This window comes from Mytilus edulis, chromosome 11, assembly GCF_963676685.1.
Source record: "Mytilus edulis chromosome 11, xbMytEdul2.2, whole genome shotgun sequence".
Taxonomy (NCBI): Eukaryota; Metazoa; Mollusca; class Bivalvia; order Mytilida; family Mytilidae; genus Mytilus; species Mytilus edulis.
The window spans coordinates 15754336-15777422 of record NC_092354.1 but is presented as its reverse complement, the minus strand read 5'-3'; the positions used below and the strand labels follow the sequence as shown (position 1 = coordinate 15777422).

General features: G+C 32.3%; 1 long non-coding RNA gene across 1 annotated transcript; it reads right to left on the bottom strand.

Moving 5' to 3' along the window:
- Window positions 1-19064: 19064 nt before the first annotated feature.
- On the bottom strand, window positions 19065-21375 carry LOC139495204 (uncharacterized). Its single transcript, XR_011657288.1, has 3 exons — window positions 20942-21375; window positions 20068-20155; window positions 19065-19255 (listed from the first exon to the last, which is right to left on the bottom strand). It is a non-coding gene; the product is annotated as an uncharacterized lncRNA (long non-coding RNA).
- Window positions 21376-23087: the final 1712 nt, after the last annotated feature.

Genomic DNA, 23087 nt, shown 5'->3' with positions numbered 1-23087 from the left:
TATTATACAAAGAAAATAGTCTTTCTACAGTATCAATTTTACTGTGAATAAAACAATTTATACAATGAAAATATATTATTACAAAAATAAGAATAGAGATGATAAGACAAGATACAGGACAATTTTCAAAGACTTATATTTTAATACTTACTGCTTTGGCCCTGTTGATGTATATCTTCACTCGCCTCATAGTCATAAGTATATGTATAAAATGGATAGTCATAATAATATGTTATATCTGGATACACATCATGATCATACTTGGATGCTGTTGTAGTATCATCTAGATACACATCATGATCATACTTGGATGTTGTTGTAGTACCATCTGGATACACATCATGATCATACTTGGATGCTGTTGTAGTACCATCTGGATACACATCATGATCATACTGGGATGCTGTTGTAGTACCATCTGGATACACATCATGATCATACCTGGATGCTGTTGTAGTATCATCTGGATACACATCATGATCATACTTGGATGCTGTTGTAGTACCATCTTGATACACATCATGATCATACTTGGATGCTGTTGTAGTACCATCTGGAAAGGTGGTGTAATGTATACAGGTATAGCTAGTAAATTATTTGGAACAACTCAAAACTGATCAAACAAGACAAAAATATTACGGTGAATTAATCATAATAGATCTTCAGGAAATAACAATTAAAATACGTCAAATATATAACTGTAATAACATTATATTTAGAAAAAATGCAAATTAAACAATGATCTTCTTTCATACTTTAGATCGAAATGAAAACTTATCTCTTATTTAGTTTTTGTCATTAGAAAGATTTTGTACTATGTTAATAAACATAAGATTAGTTTTAACAATCTTTATTCATTTTTCTTTTTCCAAAAATTGACAGTAAGGAGCTATACATAAAAACAAATAGTCATGCAAAATACAATATTTACTAATAACAAATATTGACTATAGATACTATTGTGAGATATCGTTTCTGTAAACACTCACCTGTTTTCTCCTCAAGGTTTACATTCATATCTGGCTCTGTTGTAACACCATTATCATACAAATGTGCTGTGGTCCCCTCTGGATATACACCAAAACCATACTTGGAGGTTCTTGTTCCCTTATGGTATAAACTATGGTCATACTTGTATCGTGTGGTCAATTCTGGTAACACACTATTGTCAAATATTGACGTTGTGATTTGCTCAGGATACACACCATAATCAGCCATGAATCTTTTGTTTCGCGTAAGATGCATACCAAGGGCATACTTGTATTTTGTGGTTTGCTCTAAAAGAATTTTTATATCTATATAATTTTATTTTGGATGTTACGCGTCTTCTGATTGGCTGACGTTATTTTGTTATCAGTCCATATACATAACTTAGTCATGTGACCGTGACGTCATCAACGTTTTTTCATGGTTTTTTACGGTTTAAAATGGAATTTAGAATTAAATTATAAGAAATGACTGTAATATTTTTTTGTCTATTCGAAATAACATAAAAAATGTGGTGCACACTGTTAAATAACCCTCTACGCGCGTTATTCAGTGTGCACCAAATTTTTTTATTTTATTTCTTCACAGACAGAAAAAATATTAGTCATTCCTTACATAATTATATATATAAAAAAAAAAATACAAAAACAAAGAAATAACTCATTCATGACAAACAGTAAAATTATTCTTCTGGAGCATTTCTTCATTGGTGGAGGTAAGTTGGAAACATCTTTTTTTAGTATACTGATCGAGAGTGGAGGTAAATTGGAAAATAAAGGCAACAGTAGTATACCGCTGTTAAAAAATTTATAAATCGATAGAGAAAAAACAAATCCGGGTTACAAACTAAAATTGAGGGAAACGTATAAAATATAAGAGAACTACGACACAACAGAGGTACAACACCGAAATGTAACACACACAGAAACGAACTATAGTATAAAATTGACCATTTTCCTGACTTGGTACAATGGTGGGTTGAACCTGGTTTTGTGGCATGCAGGGTTACAATAAATAAACAGATTAATGGGAGAAAATATAGGACAGAGACACAAACGAATAATAGCCATCAAAAGGTAACAGGTTTAAAAATATTTTTATATTGAGCCCAACAAAAAAATGTGACAGCGACCATTCCAAACACGAAGACATTTTGTCTGATTCAAAATTATTTCTTTTGAAATTTTGCGTAAAAAAATATTCCAATGCTTTTCTTATATCCAGATGGTAGAATTAAAATTGTTTCATTTTCTTATATCCAGATGGTAGAATAAAAGTTGTTTCATTTCAGCAAGCATATTATTATTCGGAAATGTTCAAAAGAAAAAAGCTTTGACGACCCAATGTCGTATTTAACCAATTTAAAAGGATTTAAAAAAATGGATGGTTAAAAGATTATGTAAAAATAATAAACATTGAAATATATTCATAATGACAAATATTTTAATCCATGAAATTATCAATAACAGGCTATCATATCTATTATACAAAGAAAATAGTATTTCTACAGTATCAATTTTACTGTGAATAAAACAATTTATAGAATGAAAATATATAATTACAAAAATAAGAATAGATATGATAAGGCAAGATACAGGACAATTTTCAAAGAATTATATTTTAATACTTACTGCTTTGGCCCTGTTGATGTATATCTTCACTCGCCTCATAGTCATAAATATCTGTTGTAGTACCATCTGGATACACATCATGATCATACTTTGATGTTTTTGTAGTACCATCTGGATACACATCATGATCATACTTGGATGCTGTTGTAGTACCATCTGGATACACATCATGATCATACGTAGATGCTGTAGTAGAACCATATGGATACACATCATGATCATACTTGGATGCTGTTGTAGTACCATCTGGATACACATCATGATCATACTTGGATGCTGTTTTAGTACCATCAGGATACACATCATGATCATCCTTGGATGCTGTTGTAATACCATCAGGATACACATCATGATCATACTTGGATGCTGTTGTAGTACCATCTGGATACACATCATGATCATACTTAGATGTTGTTGTAGTATCATCTGGATACACATCATGATCATACTTGGATGCTGTTGTAGTACCATGTAGATACACATCATGGTCATACTTGGATGATGTTGTAGTACCATCTGGATACACATCATGATCATACTTGGATGCTGTTACAGTACTATCTGGATACACATCATAACCATACTTGGATGCTGTTGTAGTACCATCTGGATACACATCATGATCATACTTGGATGCTGTTGTAGTACCATCTGGATACACATCATGATCATACTTGGATGATGTTGTAGTACCATCTAGATACACATCATGATCATACTTTGATGCTGTTGTAAAACCATCTGGATACACATCATGATCATACTTGGATGATGTTGTAGTACCATCTGGATACACATCATGATCATACTTGGATGCTGTTGTAGTATCATCTGGATACACATCATGATCATACTTGGATGCTGTTGTAGTACTATCTGGATACACATCATGATCATACTTTGATGTTTTTATAGTACCATCTGCATACACATCATGATCATACTTGGATGCTGTTGTAGTACCATCTGGATACACATCATGATCATACTTGGATGCTGTTGTAGTACCATTTATATACACATCATGACCATACTTGGATGCTGTTGTAGTACCATCTGGATACACATCATGATCATACTTGGATGCTGTTGTAGTACTATCTGGATACACATCATGATCATACTTGGAAGCTGTTGTAGTACCATCTGGATACACATCATGATCATACTTGGATGCTGCTGTCCTAATCGCATTTACACTATTGCTATTGCTTGATGATGTCGTACCCTGTTTGTAAATACCATGATAAAAATTGGATGTGACTACACGATCTGGATTTAAACCATTGCTATACTTTGATGTTGAAATCTTTTCTTGATTGGCATACTTGTATGTTTCTGGTCTCTTTGGATTAACACCGGGGTGGTCATACTTAAAGCGTGTAGAACTTACTGGATATACACGCTGGTCATACCCGTAGGATACGGAATCTTTTGAAAATACCCCCTTGTTAAAATTGGATGCTGTGGTCCGCTCTGCATATAAACCATCTTCATACGTGTATGGCGCTGTTTGTCCTGAAGATACCACGTGGTCGGAGTTGGATTTAGCGGACCGCTCTGAATATAAACCATCGCCATACGTGTATGCTGCGGTTTGTCCTGAATAATACCCATGGTCAGAGTTGGATGTTGTTGTCGGCTCTGGATATAAACCATCGTCATACGTCTTTGCTGCTGTTTGTCCTGAAGATACCACGTGGTCAGAGTTGGAATTTGTAGTCCGCTCTGGATATAAACCAACGTCATACGTCTTTGCTGCTGTTTGTCCTGAAGAGACCACAAGGTCAGAGTTGGATGTTGTTTTCCGCTCTAGATATACACCATCGTCATACGTGTTTGCTGATGTTTGTCCTGAAGATACCACGTGGTCAGAGATGGATGTTGTTGTCCGCTCTGGATATACACCATCGTCATACGTGTTTGCTGCTGTTTGTCCTGAAGATACCACAAAGTCAGAGTTGGATGTTGCTGTCCGCCCTGGATATACACCATCGTCATACGTGTTTGCTGATGTTTGTCCTAAAGATACCACGTGTTCAGAGCTGAATGTTGAAGTCCGCTCTGGATATAAACCATTGTCATACGTGTTTGCTGCTGTTTTTCCTGAAGATACATTAACATTCTTATTAGCTAAATTTTCAAAACTGGAAACTATAAAATTGCAAAATTGCAAAGAAAGATACTGAACGCTTTTTATCAAGGCTGACCACGCAACGTGTTCTCCTAAAACACAATTTGAATGTTTATACATTCGATAGAATAAACATTTATAACAAACCAACATCACATTCATTTAAATGTTATCAGATAATACCGTTTGTCCAAATGCTAATGAACTATTTTTTTAATAAATGCCAATTAAACATTTATAGTGTCAATACGATTTCCAGATTGTTTGCTTTGAATGATGATAGACAATGTTTGGTGGAATCTATTTTTATTTAATTTTTTGAAATATCAGGGTGTGGTGGTCTGAGGGCAAAGCTTATTATTTTCTCCTACAGCACTGTGGTATTTAAAGCTATATATGTTTGTCAGAATTAACTTTTATAACAAACCAACATTTCATTGATTTGATTGTTATCAGATGATATGGTTTGTCTAAATACCAATAAATTATTTTTTGATAAATGTCAAGTTAACATTTATAGTTGCAATACGATTTGGACAGAAAAATAAAATGTATGTTTCAGGTTTTGAATATGAATCTCACATAAAAGTTGTAGCGTTCTCAATTATGTCTTGCTTAATAAGAACTTCAAAAACATTGACTTTCAAATCCTTTCTTAATAAGTCAATTCAAAATGAAACACATATTATTTTAGTGAAACATCGGAATATTTTAATAATGATAGTTTTTTGCTGATGATAGACAGTGTTTTGTGGAATCTTTTTTCTTTTTTTTTTTAAATATCAAGGTGTGCTGGTCTGCGAGCAAACCTTATTATTTTCTCCTAAAACATTGTGGTGTTCGGAGCTTTATATGTACAGCAGAATTAACATTTATAACAAACCAACATTACATTGATTAACATGTTATCAGATAATACCGTTTTTCTAAATGCCAATGAATTATTTTCTAATAAATGCCAATTCAACATTTATAGTTCCAATACGATTTGCACAGAAAAATAAAATATATGTTTCAGGTTTTGAATAAGAATCTCATGAAAAGTAACGCAGAGAAGATTTGGTCACGTGACAAATATATATTAAAACATTCTCAATATCTCTAGTATTTTACTGATAAATGGACTAAGTTTATTTTTGCAGCTTACACTTACACTCAGTCTGGGATAAAAAAAAAAAAAGTTTAAAAGAGTTATTGGCAAGGAATCGCTTTTACGTTTAACCATTATTGAGTGAAATTGAAGCTTGGGTTGTTGATATATTAGGCGTTATCACTTACGGGAAAACACAAAGTTTCAAATCCTAAGCGTTTCCCATTTCAATCAGATTTGTTTCTTCTTTCCAAAACCCCGTGTTAGATATCACATCACCTTCAAAACATATTGATTCTTGGAAAGGGTCAATCGGACAATTACAATTAAAAGAAGAAAAATATGGAAACACATAATAAATGGTTAATTAATCCTTATCTTTTACAATACTTGTTATGCTATTTAAACACCTGTACATTTTTTAATAATTAAGAACTTGTCCTCAAAATTGATGTTAATTTTCTAGATATCGTAAAAAATTTATTGGAGATATTTTCAAAAGAAACCTAAAAACAGATCACTAAGTGATCTATATGGAAATAAATGAAACTCAGATTCATCAATTTAAAACAAGTATAGATTTTTAAGAAAAATATTACTGCTATATTAGAGACAGTAAAGGGGAAATATCCGAAGATCAAGGTAAAATATTAGAAACGGGGATAAATTATGTAAATTTGTATACGTCAACTAAGCCAGAATTAAGAGAAATTGAAAATTATATTGAAATACGAAAATAAACTATAAACTTACTAAACACTAAGGAAATGAAAGTGAAGGAAAGCTGACAATAGAGGAATGTACAAAATCTGTCTTTAAAATGGAACTTAAAAGAACACGGTATTGATGGTCTTCCAATTGAATTATATAGATCTTTCTGGGAACCTAATACGATATATTATATGGGGTCAGTAAATTCCATAAGGGTTGAGAGCGAAGCTCGAATCCCCATATAGAATTTACTGACCCCATATATGTGACCCGCCATGACATTTGCAGGCTTATGGAGGACGTCATTGTTAGAAAAATTATAAACATGATAAATATCGAGATTCAATGAAATACGTATTTGTGAAGAAGAGATAAACACTTTCCTTCGCTTCTTTTTTGCGGACGCCGAACTGTACATCATATATAAGTTTGAAGAAGTTTTACCTTATCGTTTAAGGTGAAAAATATTTGAGTCTACATTTTAAATTGATACAAAAAAAAAATCCAAATCAAAATAATTAAAATGAGAAGATAAATACCTTACAGATTCCTTTACCGTCGATGCTGAAATGTTTAATGTTATAAACAATTTTAGCGTCTTTGGCCTCAAATATCTGCTCTATAGATTTCCTTTCATAAATGAAGTCTGAATATATCCATAATTAATGCACCGTATCAAATGCATTTAAGATAACACCTACTTATAAACTTTACGCGTCGCATACTATGTATAGAGACATGCATAATAAATCTAAATTAAAAAAAGGAATTCTTAATGCTTACTTTGACAAATTTTAAACTAACTTCATTTCAACAAGTTTAAAATACATGTTCTAAAATAGAGCTAAGAATTGTTTGCATTGGAGTAAATTTAAGTCTTTGAAATTTTATTCAAATACGCTATTGAACATCACTAAAAGCTAATTAATACAATAATTTTGTGTTTTATAAATTAGTGCCTTCAATAAATAAAAGTCGTCATAGAACAGTCTCATTTTCATACCGGTATTCGAAATGACTCGTTTCATTGCTATTACAACAAATATGTCATAATAAAATGACAGAGAGTTTTTTTTCGGACTATTCTAGATAAATATACAAAAATCATATTTTAGACAATGTACCCTCCTAAGCCTGGAAATGGCTAGTCATATAGTTAACGGCGTTTTTCTCACATTGACGTTCTACCTCCATAAGCCTGGATATGTCGTGGCTGGTCACATATATCGTATAAGGTCACTAACACACAATGTAACGAATTTATCTTACCGACTAGTTTAACATGTGATATTTAGACTAGTGGCCTATGAAAGTTAGTAAGTCATCAATGCCTTTAGTATTAGGAACCTACTGTCATTGTTATATTTTGATCTGAGCGTCAGTGATGACGAAACGCACGTATGGCGTATAAAATTATAAAACTATTTATACCACTGGGTCGATGCCACTGCTGGTGGACGTTTCGTCTCCGAGGGTATCACCAGCCCAGTATTCAGCACTTCGGTGTTGACATGAATATCAATTATATGGTCTTTTTTTTTAATTTTCTGTTTACAAAACTTTGAATTTTTCGAAATACTAAGGATTTTCTTACCCCAGGAGTAGATTACCTTAGCCGTATTTGGCACAATTTTTGGGAATTTTGGATCCTCAATGCTCTTCAACTTTGTATTTATTTGGCTTTTTAACTATTTTGATCTGAGCGTCACTGATGAGTCTTATGTGGACGAAACGCGCGTCTGGCGTATAAAATTATAATCCTGGTACTTTTGATAACTAATTATATACAAAAAACAATTCCCAATAACAACAACTTGTTAGCTTTAATGTGTTTTATGAATTGATTTCAATCGTTCATTATCAATTTCATCGTCTGTTGAAACCTTCAACATTTTCCCTCTTTATATAAAGGGACATAACACCACTACTAACCGTGTATTGCAATACGCCCCGCTTACTAACCTTATATGGAATATACACGGTATCCACGCAGATGCTTTTAACCAATCATATTCCTATAAATGTATAGGAGGTAAGATAATAAATAATGGCTGAATTTCAAGACCCTTCAGCCTTGAACGCGGAATCCGTCAAGAGTGTCCCGCGAGTTCTATAGTTTTCGTTATTGCTGTTGAAATAATGGCATGTAGATTAAGACAAGATAACAAAAATTAAAGGTTTTCTAATTAAACTAAATAATAGAACCTATACTTTAAAGTTAAGCCAGCTTGCAGATGACCCTGTGTTATTTTTTTAATTCAAAACAGGAAGTTTCATTTACTTTGAATATTATCGAAATTTTCGGATCACTTTCAGGGCTAAAGCTTAATCGAAATATAACAGAGGGATAATGGCTCGGTCATTTATTGTCCTTTAAAGATAAAGTTAAAAAGATTTAGTGGACACACGCACCGATAAAAGTATTGGGAATATATTTTGGAATTAATAAAAATGAGTGTAAAAAATTAGACTTGCAATGACAATACGAAAATTCTGAAAAAATAATTAAAAACTGGATTAAAAGAAAATTAACTATGTTAGGTAAGATAACTCTTGTTGAATCATTAATCCTACCAAATATCACTTAGGTTGCATCAGTTACCGAAATTGATAATGAATACCTAGCAAAAGTTAAAACAAAATATATAAGTTTATATGGAACAATAAGCAAGAAAAAGTTAAAAGAGTTATAATAATTAAAAATTACCATGCTGGCGGGCTCAAAATGATAGATAATAGATAAATATATAGAAGCCATTCAAATTACATGTAATTGGGTAAAAAAAGCTCATTGATAACAAAGACAAATCACTCAATTGGAAAGTCTTACCAAAATTTTACCTTAAATTTGGACAATAAATTCTTAGATTTAAAATGAACTTTAACAATATTAATTTTAGTGATAAATTTAAAGATATAATTCCACAATTTTCTTAATTAAAAATAATCATATTATGGATAAATTCAAAATCTAGAAAAAGAATCAGATTAACCAGCATAAAAACCTTTTAGACATCAAAGTATAAGGTGCAAAACATATATCAAGTCAAATGGTAAATGTCTATTTTCAAAAACTGGATCAACAGTAAAATTGTATTTGTAAATGACATAATTGATAATAAAGGAAAACTTAATTGAAATATGATTTTAGATAAACTATTTTTCCATGCAAATGCAACCGGAAGTGACTTTGGTGGTATAACATCTATTGGAACAAATAAAAAATGACCCACGGAATAACAGTAGATTAGGATAAGTAAAACAATTTATTTACGAACATTTATCTAAAAAATAAATAAATTGAAAAAAAAGACTTGTAATGCAAGCAAGCTGTATTTATGTTTAAAATAAATACTGCCTGCTTCTATACCGTATATAATAAATAGTAAAAGAATCTACAATGTATAGACAGAAAATATCGAAAAAGAATGAAAATGAAAAAATATTTAAAAGATAGAAATGAAAAAATATCCCCAAAAAATAAAAATGGAAAAAACAGTATTGCAAACAAGTGTATTTATATTAAACTAGAGGCTCTTAAGAGCCTGTGTCGCTCACATTGGTCTATGTGCATACATGTATTAAAAAAAGGACACAGATGGATTCATGACAAAATTGTGTTTTGATGATGGTGATGTGTTTGTAGATCTTACTTTCCTGAACATTCTTGCTACTTACAATTTTCTCTATCTATAATGGACTTGGCCCTTTAGTTACAGAGGAAAATATTTTGTATACATTTTCAAAAATTAACCAAATTAATGAAATTGTTAAAATTTGACAATAAAGGGCAAAAAGATCCTTAAGGGGTCAACTGACCATTTAGGTCATGTTGACTTATTTGTAGATCTCACTTTGCTGAACATTATTGCTGTTTACAGTTTATCTCTATCTATAATCTATACTATTAAACGAGAAGACCTCATTTTGTGTGTCGCTTCTCTTCCTTCCACAATAAATCAATCACCATGCCTCTGTGTCCTATAGGTAACATGCATAGTGGCATTTGTCATCCATTCTTATGATTATTCAGATTGAATTATTTTGGGAGAAAAACGACAAAAAAGGAGTCCGGATATGATTCCGTCATTGGACTAACTTTTAGTCATAGATAAGACTTCCGGTTTGAAAAATTCACAAATACAACCAATCGTATGATAGATACATGTAACAAAAATGAAAAAAAAACAAGCCAATTAGAGCGTTCTCATTATCATGGTGCTTAAATCGTAAGAACCACAACTATTATACCTCCTTATAGAGGACAATTATTTTTCGCGTTTATCTACATGTAAACTACGATTATACTACTTTAATATATAGAGACTCTCTGTATTCTGTCAGGGACTTTCTATGTTAGTATAACATGCTGAACTTCAACTACTTCGACCAAAAACTTTAACCTGAAGAGGGACAGACGGACATACGGACGGACGGACGCGGACAGACGAACGAACGAACGAACGAACGCACGGATGCACAGACTAGAAAACATAATGGGGCATACACATTTATTGTTGAAAGGGAAAATAGTGATTTGGCAAAAATGAAAGTAAGGTAGAGATTAAAGGGAGGCAGGACCTATTTCGGGGTGTCGGGATTGGGTGTTTTTAAGCTCGGGATTTGGGGATTGATTCTTACGGGATCCGTGGATATATTTTTGATTTCGGGATCTCGGGATATGAATTTCTTTAAATTCTGCATCTCGGAATTTCGGGATCAGGACCCTTCTGACCACTCCTCAAATTAGCCTTAGTCGGTCTTAGTCATTTATAAATGATTCATATCCTACCATTGGCATGTTAATAAGGCTCTCAAAAGAAAAAGCACTGATGGATTGTCCTAGAAGCATATTTTATTAGACTAAATGGTCTATATATAAGCAGTTACATTTATTTCATGTTTGAAACGGTCATATCTGCCAACTTTTCAAAATGCCCATGGGGGTTTTACGTGAAAGATGGTTCTTATAGTCCTACAAAACCTTCAAGGGGGCCTTCAAATATATTCTAATGTGTTTTTTTGGTTTCTTCGTGCTTTAACAAGCTCATAGCCATTGTTAAATTAATTGTTTTCTTTAAAATAGTGGACAAAATTGCTCTTACAAAATTTCCACTTGGGAGCCTCCATGGGGGAAATCCCCCGCAAATAGTGACAGTTGGCGGGTATGAACGGTGCAAATTTTTAATTTGATTTTACTTTTACCAAAAGAAGCATTGTAGCAAAGGAGAAGAATAATTGTGGTCTGAGGCCAGACACACGAAAATAATTGAATTTTAATAACAGAAAGGAAACACATATCGGACTTTGGAAAAAGAGAGAGGGCTTTTGATAGCTTTATGAACTTCTCCATAATATCCTTTACAAAAAGCAGACACATTTTAAAACTAGATACCCCAATGATGATTGTGGCCTACTTTGGTTAAATTTGGCCCAGTAGTTTCAGAGGAGAAGATTTTTGTAAAAGTTAACGACGACGACTGACGACGGACGCTAAGTGATGAGAAAAAAATACTAGTAGACCGAGGCATTACAGTAGATAAGGAATAGTAAAACAATCTATACACGGAAGAATATTCAAAAGATACACATTTAAAATAAATCAGTAACGCAAACACGCTGTCAAAAGATGTATATTGTAAAACAAATCAGTATTGAAAGACAAAGCAACTACAGCTATAAATATTAAAAACTCACTTGTTTTCTTCTCAGTATGTCCATCTTTAACTGGCTCCGATATTACAGCATTATCATACTTATAAGTTTGTGTACCCTCTGGATATAAATCGTGGTCAAACTTGTATGTCGTGGTACCCTTTGGATAAAAAACATTCCCATACTTTGATGTTGTAGTCCGCCCTGGATGTACATAGTCGTCATACTTGTGGACAAGGTTCCCAAAACCAAATACTCCATCGCTACATGTTGCTAAAATAACCAACACAAAGAATGGACCTATCTTCTCCATGACTAACAATGTTCTGGATAATTGATACATTACTAGCTAGGCTAGGTGGCAGAAATAACATTTAGATCAGTTCTGCATTGAAATAATGATGATCTTATCATTATTAGTGTTAATGTCAACAAATTGTATTCATCCTATAACAAATGCCAAGTTAACATTTATAGTACTAGTCCGCATCTGATTTTATGAGCAAAATAGAATATAAGTTTTGTAGGTTTTGAATATGAGGTATACTTGTAATGCGCACAATGTGTCAATCGGCAATCCTCGGGTGAATCCGCTACTCTGAAGGTACGGAATCGGCCGAGTTCTGACGAATGCACCATGTCTCAATCGGCAATCCTCGGGTGAATCCGCTACTCTGAAGGTACAGAATCGTCCGAGTTGTAACGAATGCACCATGTGTCAATCTTCAATCCTCGGGTGAATCCGCTACTCTGAAGGTACGGAATCAGCCGAGTTTTGACGAATGCACCATGTGTCAATCGGCAATCCTCGGGTGAATCCGCTAATCTGAAGGTACGGAATCGGTCGAGTTGTGACGAATGCACCATATGTCTGATATATTATATCTATTTATTGTCTATTTGACCTTAGATGGATTTGGCTATATATTTTAAAGTCCCTTTCGGTCGTATTGCACTCCACGTGTTTAGGTACTTATACTTCCTTGGCTTTAAAACTTTTGGTTTTGATCGTTCCTGATGAAGGTAAATTCCAGAAAAAGCGGATCATACCCATACAATTTATAAAGTGTTATATTTTCATTTTTTAACAGAATTTCGTACTTTGTCATGCTGTATTTACATTGTTACATTAAAGACGAATAATGATTAAAAGTTAACACTTGAGTTTTAAGATACTTACTCATGCATGGTTAAAAAGTTTCCACGCGATTTTTGTGTTACTTACACATTTATGGTAAAAAGTTTCCACGTGATTTTTTAGTTACATACAACTTTATAGTTAAAAGTTGCCACGTGAATTTTGAGTTGCTTATATTTGCTATATTAGACTCGATTCATTCAATTAAACACGATATAAAAATATAGATTGCGGTTTCTAATTGGGATGGAAATTGTAGTTCAGGTTGATTTAGATTTCTGTTCTGAATAAACATGGGTTTGTTTGTTTTTTTGTGATGAAAAGTATATAAAACTATTTATCATAGTCTATTGAAATTACTGAAATATAATTGATCCTGGCTCGTATAGTGAAAATGTGTTGAATATGTCTTTTACTATTTCAGTGTGTATTTGACTTGCGAATTCATGTTATCTCTCCTTAATCATTTACAGATAACAAAAAATGTCAAGAAGGTGGGGTTCAAACAATTTGGAAAGGAATGTATCCCCCCTTTTTCCAAAGATAATCACAACAAGTTTTAGCTTTCTAAAAAGCATCGCTCTATCCTAATTTAAGATAATATGTGTACATTGTCACTACATGTGGTTGTTGATATAGTATTGGAAATGTGGTATCTTTAGATATTGATTAATATTATTTTAAGAGTGTGCGTTATACACTCATGCTTTAAAAAAAAAAATCATTTACTTGTTGAAAAGTAAAACATTTACAAATTGACACGACTCTGGAGGTGTGCCTAGATTGGCAGAAGTTATAAAATACAGATGTGGCATGTTTTCAGGGATAATGTATAATCACTGGTTAGTTTAGGGATTATATATAATCACTAAAACTTTCAGGGATTATGTATAATCACTAGAAAAAAAAACGTCAGGGATTATACAGAATAACTGAAATGATACTAAAATATATAACATGTTGAAATATCTTAAAAGTTAACCTTATCATAATAATAACCATAATATGGTAAAATGTTAGGCATAATTTATTAATAGGAAAGACACAAAAATATTGAAATGTTAAACACAAAATAATTAAATGATAAGCACAATATAATTAAATGATAAGCACATCATATATAGAATAATTGATGTTTTGTTTTTAATACTGACTTTATCAGTAATAATAACAAGCGAGCCCTTTTTGATATTGACTGCATTAGTATTAGTAATATCAAGGGATAAGTTGATGAAGTCAGTATGAAAATATTAAATGGCATAATGATTATTTTTTTATCGTATTGTTTTAGCAATTGTTTTTAGGTTGAGAATATGAAATAAAATGAAATTGTCATTAAAACTATTTTTATGCGAACAGTCGTTTTGATAAATGTTAATGTTATGTATAATATTTTAATATTAAACATTTTATTTACAAACTAAAGGAGTAGGTCCGGTAAGGCCCCTTTTTGGCCCAAAAAAATAACAGTTTTACAAAATTGTTAAAATGTAAACTTTTAGTTATTTATTGGACAGTTGAATGCTTCTGCTACATAAATATGGGCTGTTTTTGACAATACAATGCACATATATCGGGTTGTAGCACCATTAAGTCATGCTAAATTACTGAAATCTTCAAAATTCTATCATTTTAGTTAACTTTTAGACGGTTTCCGTGTAAAACGAAAGTGGCCGCATTCGTGTTCATCCTTAATATTGCAATGAGGGTTGTATTTTATGATAATACATAACATATATAAAGGTTGTGGATGAACACGGATGCGGCCACTTTCATTTTTGACAAAAACAATCTGAAAAGTGACGTTTTTTGGCATATTTGAGAGATTTTTCATATTTGAGCTTCAATCGGATCGTTTTTAATGACTTAATCAGTTAAAATCTTTCACATTAACTAATTGAATCAAGTGAAATAGACACTTAAGTGTTTAAAAAGTGGTCAAAATCTTTCTTCAGATGAAACTGAAATTTGAGGCCAAAATGAGTCCTTACCGGACCTACTCCTTTGGATGTCATCGACTATTACACATTTGCCTTGATTTTCTACAGGCATATCTATCAAATTCACATCTGTCTTACCACGATATCAACATTAAAAAAAACCTTGTCCTCCACATCAAATCAGATTTTACGGCACGTCTCAGAGAAATAGAGTTTTCAGCACAAACATCTGAAGGAAAAATTGAACCAATGAAGGGAAATCAGCAACCTCAAAATTGATTTCTTGTATTAAAGATCCGAGCAGGATTACATGCTATATAGCAAGGCGATATCCTTCTTCAGCCTTTTCGTAAATATTGACTATTAGTTTTTTGGGGATCTCCCTTTCCTGGAACCAAGTATTTGTATATTAAGACAATACAAATCCTTGCTGGAACCACTAGTGTAATTGGTTTGAGATATCATCTTTAAAGCTTTTAATTATTGATAATCCCTGAAATCATATTAGGGAATTTGTAGAATAATAATTAAAATTATCAGTGATTATATAAAATCACTGGTCATTTTCAGGGAATCTATATAATCACTAATGTTTTTAGTGATTCTACAAAATCCCTAAAAAATCAGAAATTCTACATAATCCCTGATTATACAAATTCACTGTAACACATATATTGCTGATAAAAAGGGGAATAATAGTTATCAAAAGTACCAGGATTATAAATTAAAATCACATGACGTTTTCTATACTTCACATACTGGAATCTGAAGATAAAAACTATTGACTCCTTAAGTCTTAATTTCATAAATAGTACAAAATCTGGTAAAACTCAAAGCACGTATTGATAATTTATATGTCAATATTGAATTTTAGTGTGTAATATATACATAGTAAATCGAACATGAAATTATGATCCTTCATTTCAGTATTCATTGGGGTCTAAGCGTGACGCGGGATTGTCGATTTTTTCTTAGCGTGACACGTGAAAGTCTAATTATTGTGTCGGGAAAACGGGAAATGAGGCCTAGTAGGACCCGGGAAATGACAAAAAAATGAGAATTGCTTACGTACATAGTGTAAGCGGGATACGGGAATCGGACAAAACAGTTAGCGGGATCCGGGATCGGAACCCCCCAATGAGACCCCCTTTTAGACCATTTGTCTGTTTTCTTTATACTTTTTGCCCATTATTGTCTATTCTTCATATTTTATCATCTTACCATTCATTATTACTTACTTACTTAGGTTTACTTAGGTTCTTTTACTGATACAGAATCCTAAAGTTCCTCTTCATCAGTATCCCTTTATATTTTTGGTCCACTTTTCTTTATTCGTTATATTTTTTGTCCATTATTCTCTATTCTACCTAATAACACTCCCTGTTATTATTGTTGTAAGTCTTTTGTAAACGAAACGCGCGTCTAGCGTAAATACAAACTTTCAATCCTGGTACCTATGACGAGTTTATTTGTCGTTTTGCGTTGTTTTAATATGACAATTTCAGTTCGTTGTACAAACCCCCATCCACAATCTCATATATCTATTCTTCTTATTCTGAAAACCTTTTTTTTCAGATATATTATTTACATTTATTTAGTCTTTTGTATGTTCTATATTTTAATCTTGGTATGAGCGATATTAAAGTGTTATTAAAACTTGTATGAAAGTCTCGATTGATCCACACCAGTATGGGATAGTTTATATTTTACTTTAAGTTGGTATATGCAAGGCAGATAAACTTTTACAGTTTTAATAATATTTTCATATTTGTCTGTAATCAGATTTCAGCATAGATAATTGTCTTGCTTTGAGTTTTACCAGATTTTGTACTATTTGTGAAATTAAGACTTAAGGAGTCAATAGTTTTTATCTTCAGATTCCAGTATGTGAAGTATAGAAAACGTCATGTGATTTTATAAGGGAGCGCAGCTTAGCCCCTATATTGCGTACACGGTAAGCTGTATTTTATTGATATGAATATACTTATAGTCACCATTTTGAGTAAGTATGTATGTTTTTGAAGTTGCTAGTTATTTGTTTGAGATGCCTATAATAAACCCTAGACCCCACTCAGAGCAATTATCTCCCAAAATGACGAGTCTACATCAGATCGTTTTCAACTTATGAGTTTGACGAGTCCTTGGGTTTTTTTCCGCCTCTCTTGAAATTTCTTCACAAAAGTCTCTGGTTAAAATAGTCAGATTTTGTGTTAACATTAAAAATGATTAATTAAGGACCTCTATGGAACATACCAAGTGTGTTTGTATGGATTCATTGGTTCTTTCGGGAAAGATTTCAAAATTTGAAGAAATCGACATTTGTTTGATCCTTTCAGCCATATTGGGTTTTTCAATGTTGATACAACACGAATTAAGTACCTTTAATTTACATAATATTTCTGCAGTTTTTTTTTCATTTTATATTTTCTTACCAACAACTTCAGGTGGTATTGGTGTCTTCCGCCATCTTGGATTGGTAAAAAACACAATAGTTCTAGTTATTTTAATTAAGTCAGCAAATTTCAATCTAGGAGTACAATGTAATAAGAAGAATTTCCATTTAAATGAACAAATTCATGTGATTCTAAGTTATAATATAGTAATCTTTAACAAAAGTAGAATAGTTTACCTTGATTTTGATTTATTTTTACATTACGAATTAAGGGGAGGTAATTCAGAAATAGTACTATTTATAAAGGAATCCACCGATTTTTGTCCATTGAATGTGTAGTTCCTTGTGTTTGATTTAATTCAATATGATAACCAAATGTACAGTGTGAGTATATGGGTAAAAAATATGATAAGTATAATATATTTTCCATTATTGACGACATGTGTTTATGGTTATACAGTTCTCGTTTGCATTGCTTGCATTTTATCATATCGTTGCCTTTTATAGCTTCATATCAAGTTTAGATTTTGCGCATTGTTGAAAGCAGTATGATGACCTAAAGTTGATGTCTCTCCAGCCTAGAACAAATTCTGACAGTTCCATCCTAGAACATATTCTGACAGTTCCATCCTAGAACATACTCTGACAGTATCGATCATCCTAGAACAGATTCTGGCAGTTCCACCCTAGAACAGATTCTAACAGTTCCACCCAACAACAGTTTCTGGCAGTTCAAATCTGGAACAAATTTTGACAGTTTCACCCTAGAACAGATTCTTACAGTTCCAACCTACAACAAATTCTGACAGTTACACCCTACAACAGATTCTGGCAGTTCCAAACTAGCACAGATTCTGACAGTTCCACACTATAACAGATTCTAGCAGTTCGAATCTAGAATAGATTCAAACAGTTCCACCCTATAACAGGTTCTGACAGTTCTACTCTGGAACAGATTCTTAAAGTTCCATCCTAGAATAGGTTCTGACATTTCCACCCTAGAACAGATTCTGACAGTTCCAATCTAGAACAGATTTTGACCGCTCACCTTAGAACAGATTCTTACAGTTCCACCCTAGAACTGATTCTGACAGTTCCAGCCTACAAGGCTACAACAGATTCTAAAAGTTCTAACCTAGAACAGATTCTAAAAATTCAACTCTAGAATAGATTCTGACAGTTCGAACCTAGATCAGATTCTGGCAGTTCCACCCTAGAACAGATTATGTCAGTTCCGCGCCAGAACGGTTTTTAGTTAGAGTTGTCCTAAGATAAAACTGTTCAAGAAAAGTCCTATGAAAGAATGTTTCTGACGTTTTTGAAGAGACTTATGAACTGAACCCAACTGTAGTTATGAAGTAAGATAAATGCATATTTGCTCTCGTATTTTAATTTATAATTATATAATTTTATACATACTAAACGTAATACAATAGTTTACATTTTTTAAGGTATAATTACAAAGTATTACATGTACACTTGCAGTTAAAAAATGTATATTCTCCCTCTCATCGTGTATATCGTATTAAGTCTAGCAAATCTTACAAGAATCCTCTCTGCCGACAACTGTCAACCGTCTGTAAAAAAAAAGGAAATGTTTTAAAATATCTCAATTTTTATTTCACAAATATATTCCAACCATTTAATTTTCGACCGGAAGTGGAGAATAATTGTATGTATTCAAAGTGTTGTACTCATAATACAGAGATCAATATTTTAAGGATCAGGGTGGGATTTACAGATAAGAGATTAACGGACAGAACATGCAGAATAAAGGGCTATAATAATAAAGAATAAAAATGAAATAGACCCAAAAAAAATAAAAGGAATAATGTGGTGCTACAATACAAAGAATAGAGAATAAAGGGCCAAAAATATAAAGAATAGAAAAAAAAAGGGCCAAAAATATAAAGAATAGAGAAAAATTGAGTTAAAAAAATAAATACAGAAATGAAGGATCCAATACACACTCTCATCTATGATTATTTAGAAATCCAGGTATTTATAACTATTGTTCATTGTGAAATCTTTGTTATTGTTTTAAAATCAAAATTGGAATAGTCGTAAGATTTTTGTTTATTTGTTTGTGTTTGTTTTTGTTTTTTATTTGTTGATGTTTGTTTGTTTTTGTTTTTGTTTTTTGTTTTTTTGTCTTCATTATCAATAATTATTATTCCCTTCCAGGAATGTTCGGTCACCTACTTAAAATCAACTTTGAACGGACGTCGTCGTCAAAATGAGTCAGCAACCCAACAACAAAGTGCTTTAAACCGGAAAAGCAATGAACATTGTGTTGTTTAAACGTTCCAAGGTCTATATCATAAACATGTATGTAATGAGGATTTTTCTTTGACAGAGTTATTTTCGAACTTCTCTACTCTATACGTACCAACAATACAAAGTGGCGTCTTGTTGTATAGAACAATACATATTTTACCAGTGGAGCAGGTTTTTCCTGCGCATGGATCGTTTTGTCCCTAAAACAAAAAAAAAACAACCGTGACCACATCCGTATTCAACTTATCAAAAATATTTGCATTCTCCGAATTGATTGCTGGATTTTTCGCCGTCGATCATTACAGATAGTATATTTTTTTTTAAATTTTGGTCGCATATTTATTATGTTCCTTTTTTACGGGTAAAGGTGTCGTCTGCCATATCGGCAGACTTTCGTCTTTTTCTACAGGCCATTATGTTGTCTGCTCTTTTTGGCGGACTTTTGTCTGTTTGTACGGCAATATTGTTGTCTGCTCTTTTTGGCGGACTTTTGTCTGTTTGTACGGCAATAATGTTGTCTGCTCTTTTTGGCGGACTTTTGTCTGTTTGTACGGCAATATTGTTGTCTGCTCTTTTTGGGTTTTTAAGCGGAGTGCGTCCGTCGAAATAAAACGGCCATTCCCGAAAAATGAACCAAAAATTATTTAAGGCCATGAAATTAAAATGTCTTAAATAATATTCGTGGATTATGTTTTATTTACGGTTGCGCCCCCGTTTATCCTCAAATTATGTGCGAACTGCATTTGCTCTACTTTTACGTCGTTCTGTCTTTTCCAATGAATTCAAATATTCAAACTGCAGAGAAAATTGTTAATTTTAAAACTTGTTGATTTTTCATACTTTCAACTTTTTATTAGTATCCTTATTTATACACTTTAAAAATATTACCAAATAAGTGAAGTGAAACCTGACTTAACTGGACCCTGCATAAACCGAAAGAGGTTCGGTTTAAACAGGTTTCACTGTATAACCAACAAACAACTTACGCCTCTCTCTGATCTTACATCCTTATAGTAGTAACCCGTGGCATATCTCTCGGATGATGTATTGTAACAAAGTTCGCACATGCCCGACTCCCATTTAAAGTTGAAAAACGCACAGTCTGCTCGTCTAATACACTCGTTGAAACATGCTTGTGGTCCTAGAGAATACAAAGTTTTATAAAATGGCGTCAACTGTTTTCCTTGAACTGTATCGTTGATTACTTTCCGTTCAATTTTACAATTTTTTCCGTAGTTAGTTTGAAATGTTGATAAAGCAATAATTAGGAATATTGCTTTTGAAATTCCCATTTTCATATGGTTCTTTTCTTGATTTCTTTTTCAAGTTATCAACTCCAGTCCTTTTAATTAAAACTTAAAAGAAAGCAACTGTCACTTAACGATAATAAATGATGACTTGAAGTGACGTTTTACGTATTTTTAAGAAAAATATCACGCATTAATTTTTCTTAATATACCTTCACCTATTTTTTTGTGATAATCAATGCAATTCTCTCCAAAATCAGAGATTTATGTACATGTATGATGCAGATTTTGTAAAACTGTCGCTTATTGAACTTTTAAATTGATTTTAAAAATTATACATTAACTAAATAATTCAAGTGTTGACGTAGACAATTTAAGTGTTCTTTTTATGTAAACACATGGATCTCTTACACAAAAGCTTCCCTAACAACATGTCCGTATCATTGTTTTATATTTCAGATGCTTTGCGGTAATAATACGTTTACTTAATAAAAAAACACCAAATGCACTTTCAAAACTATTTCCCTGTCCGAGCAGATGCTTTTCGTATGTTGTATCCTTATAGTTCATGACTAAACGATCAAGTTTAACAAATTCTCCTATTACGAAACTGTTTTTATTTATATTTCACTGAATATTTCATTAATATGTTATTTCAATTGAATTCTAGATTTCAAACGTTAAACTCTATCGCATATTCGTTCATTTTGTTAAAGTGTTTAATACCATTTCAATTTATGATGATATATTTAGTATTTTAATAATTTCAATTTTGTACTTTAACGACAGAAATGTAACTTAGTTTCTAAATAATTCATCAATTAACCAAAAGAGAGTTGTATGAGAGACTAAGGGTGCTACCATTTGATTTTTATGGGGGTGCTAGGATGAAAAATTTTGTCCTGCATTTTTTTTAGCTGTAATCTCTGTCCTGCCTTTTTATTTTTCACTCTGTTCGGTCCTGCCTTTGTTTTTTACTAGTTCATCCTGACTTTTTTTACACAAATTGTCATCCTGACTTTTTTTTTTTTTGCAAGTGTCTCATCCTGCCTTTTTTTTTTACTCAAAACTCCTGTCCTGCCTATTTTTTTCAAATTTCATCCTAGCCCCCCCATAAAAATCAAATGGTAGCTCCCTAAGTTTGGTATAATGAGTTTACCCGGGGAGGGCACATAAATATGTTTGATGTCTCGTTATTTTTGTCTCTGGAGAAGGGTTAACTGTTGTTCCAGTCGAACATGTTCTTTTTTATTCCTTTAATTGTTTCCCTATAGGGAAAACGGTACTATTTATTCTGCCATTGGCGACAATGTTAACATTTTCTAAATTTACCACTTTTTAAGATAAAAACCTGGATAAAACAGTTATATGTTGTGTTAGTACTTTATTACTCTGTTTTAAAAATTAAAGACAAATAGTATCATGACCAACTTCCAACGGAGCTTGTTTATGTTATCCATGCCCACCGTCATTTTGCACCAAATTTATGAAATTTTGCAAGTCTTTTCGAATAATTCTCTAGAAAATATTTCAATAGGTTTTAAAATTTATATTGTAAATATACACACTGCAGTTATTCATAGATAAATAAAAAAATATATTGTACCCTTACATCCAATCACAGCGCTCCTAATTTGACTTCCTTCACCTGCCTTGGGTACACAAAAGGCCAACCTAATGCTGGGAAAATTAAATACTACCGTTTTCCCTTGAGGACGTTCACTGCTCTTGGTTTTTTTTTACTATTTTTTCAGAATTCCGCATTCTCTTGTTTTACCCATACAGTGTCATTAAAAGTTTTGCCCTCTAATCCCTACTTTTCTTTTCGTCATTGTGATACATATAGTTCAAAACGCTTTTTTCAAAATCTTATAAAATCCTCGTT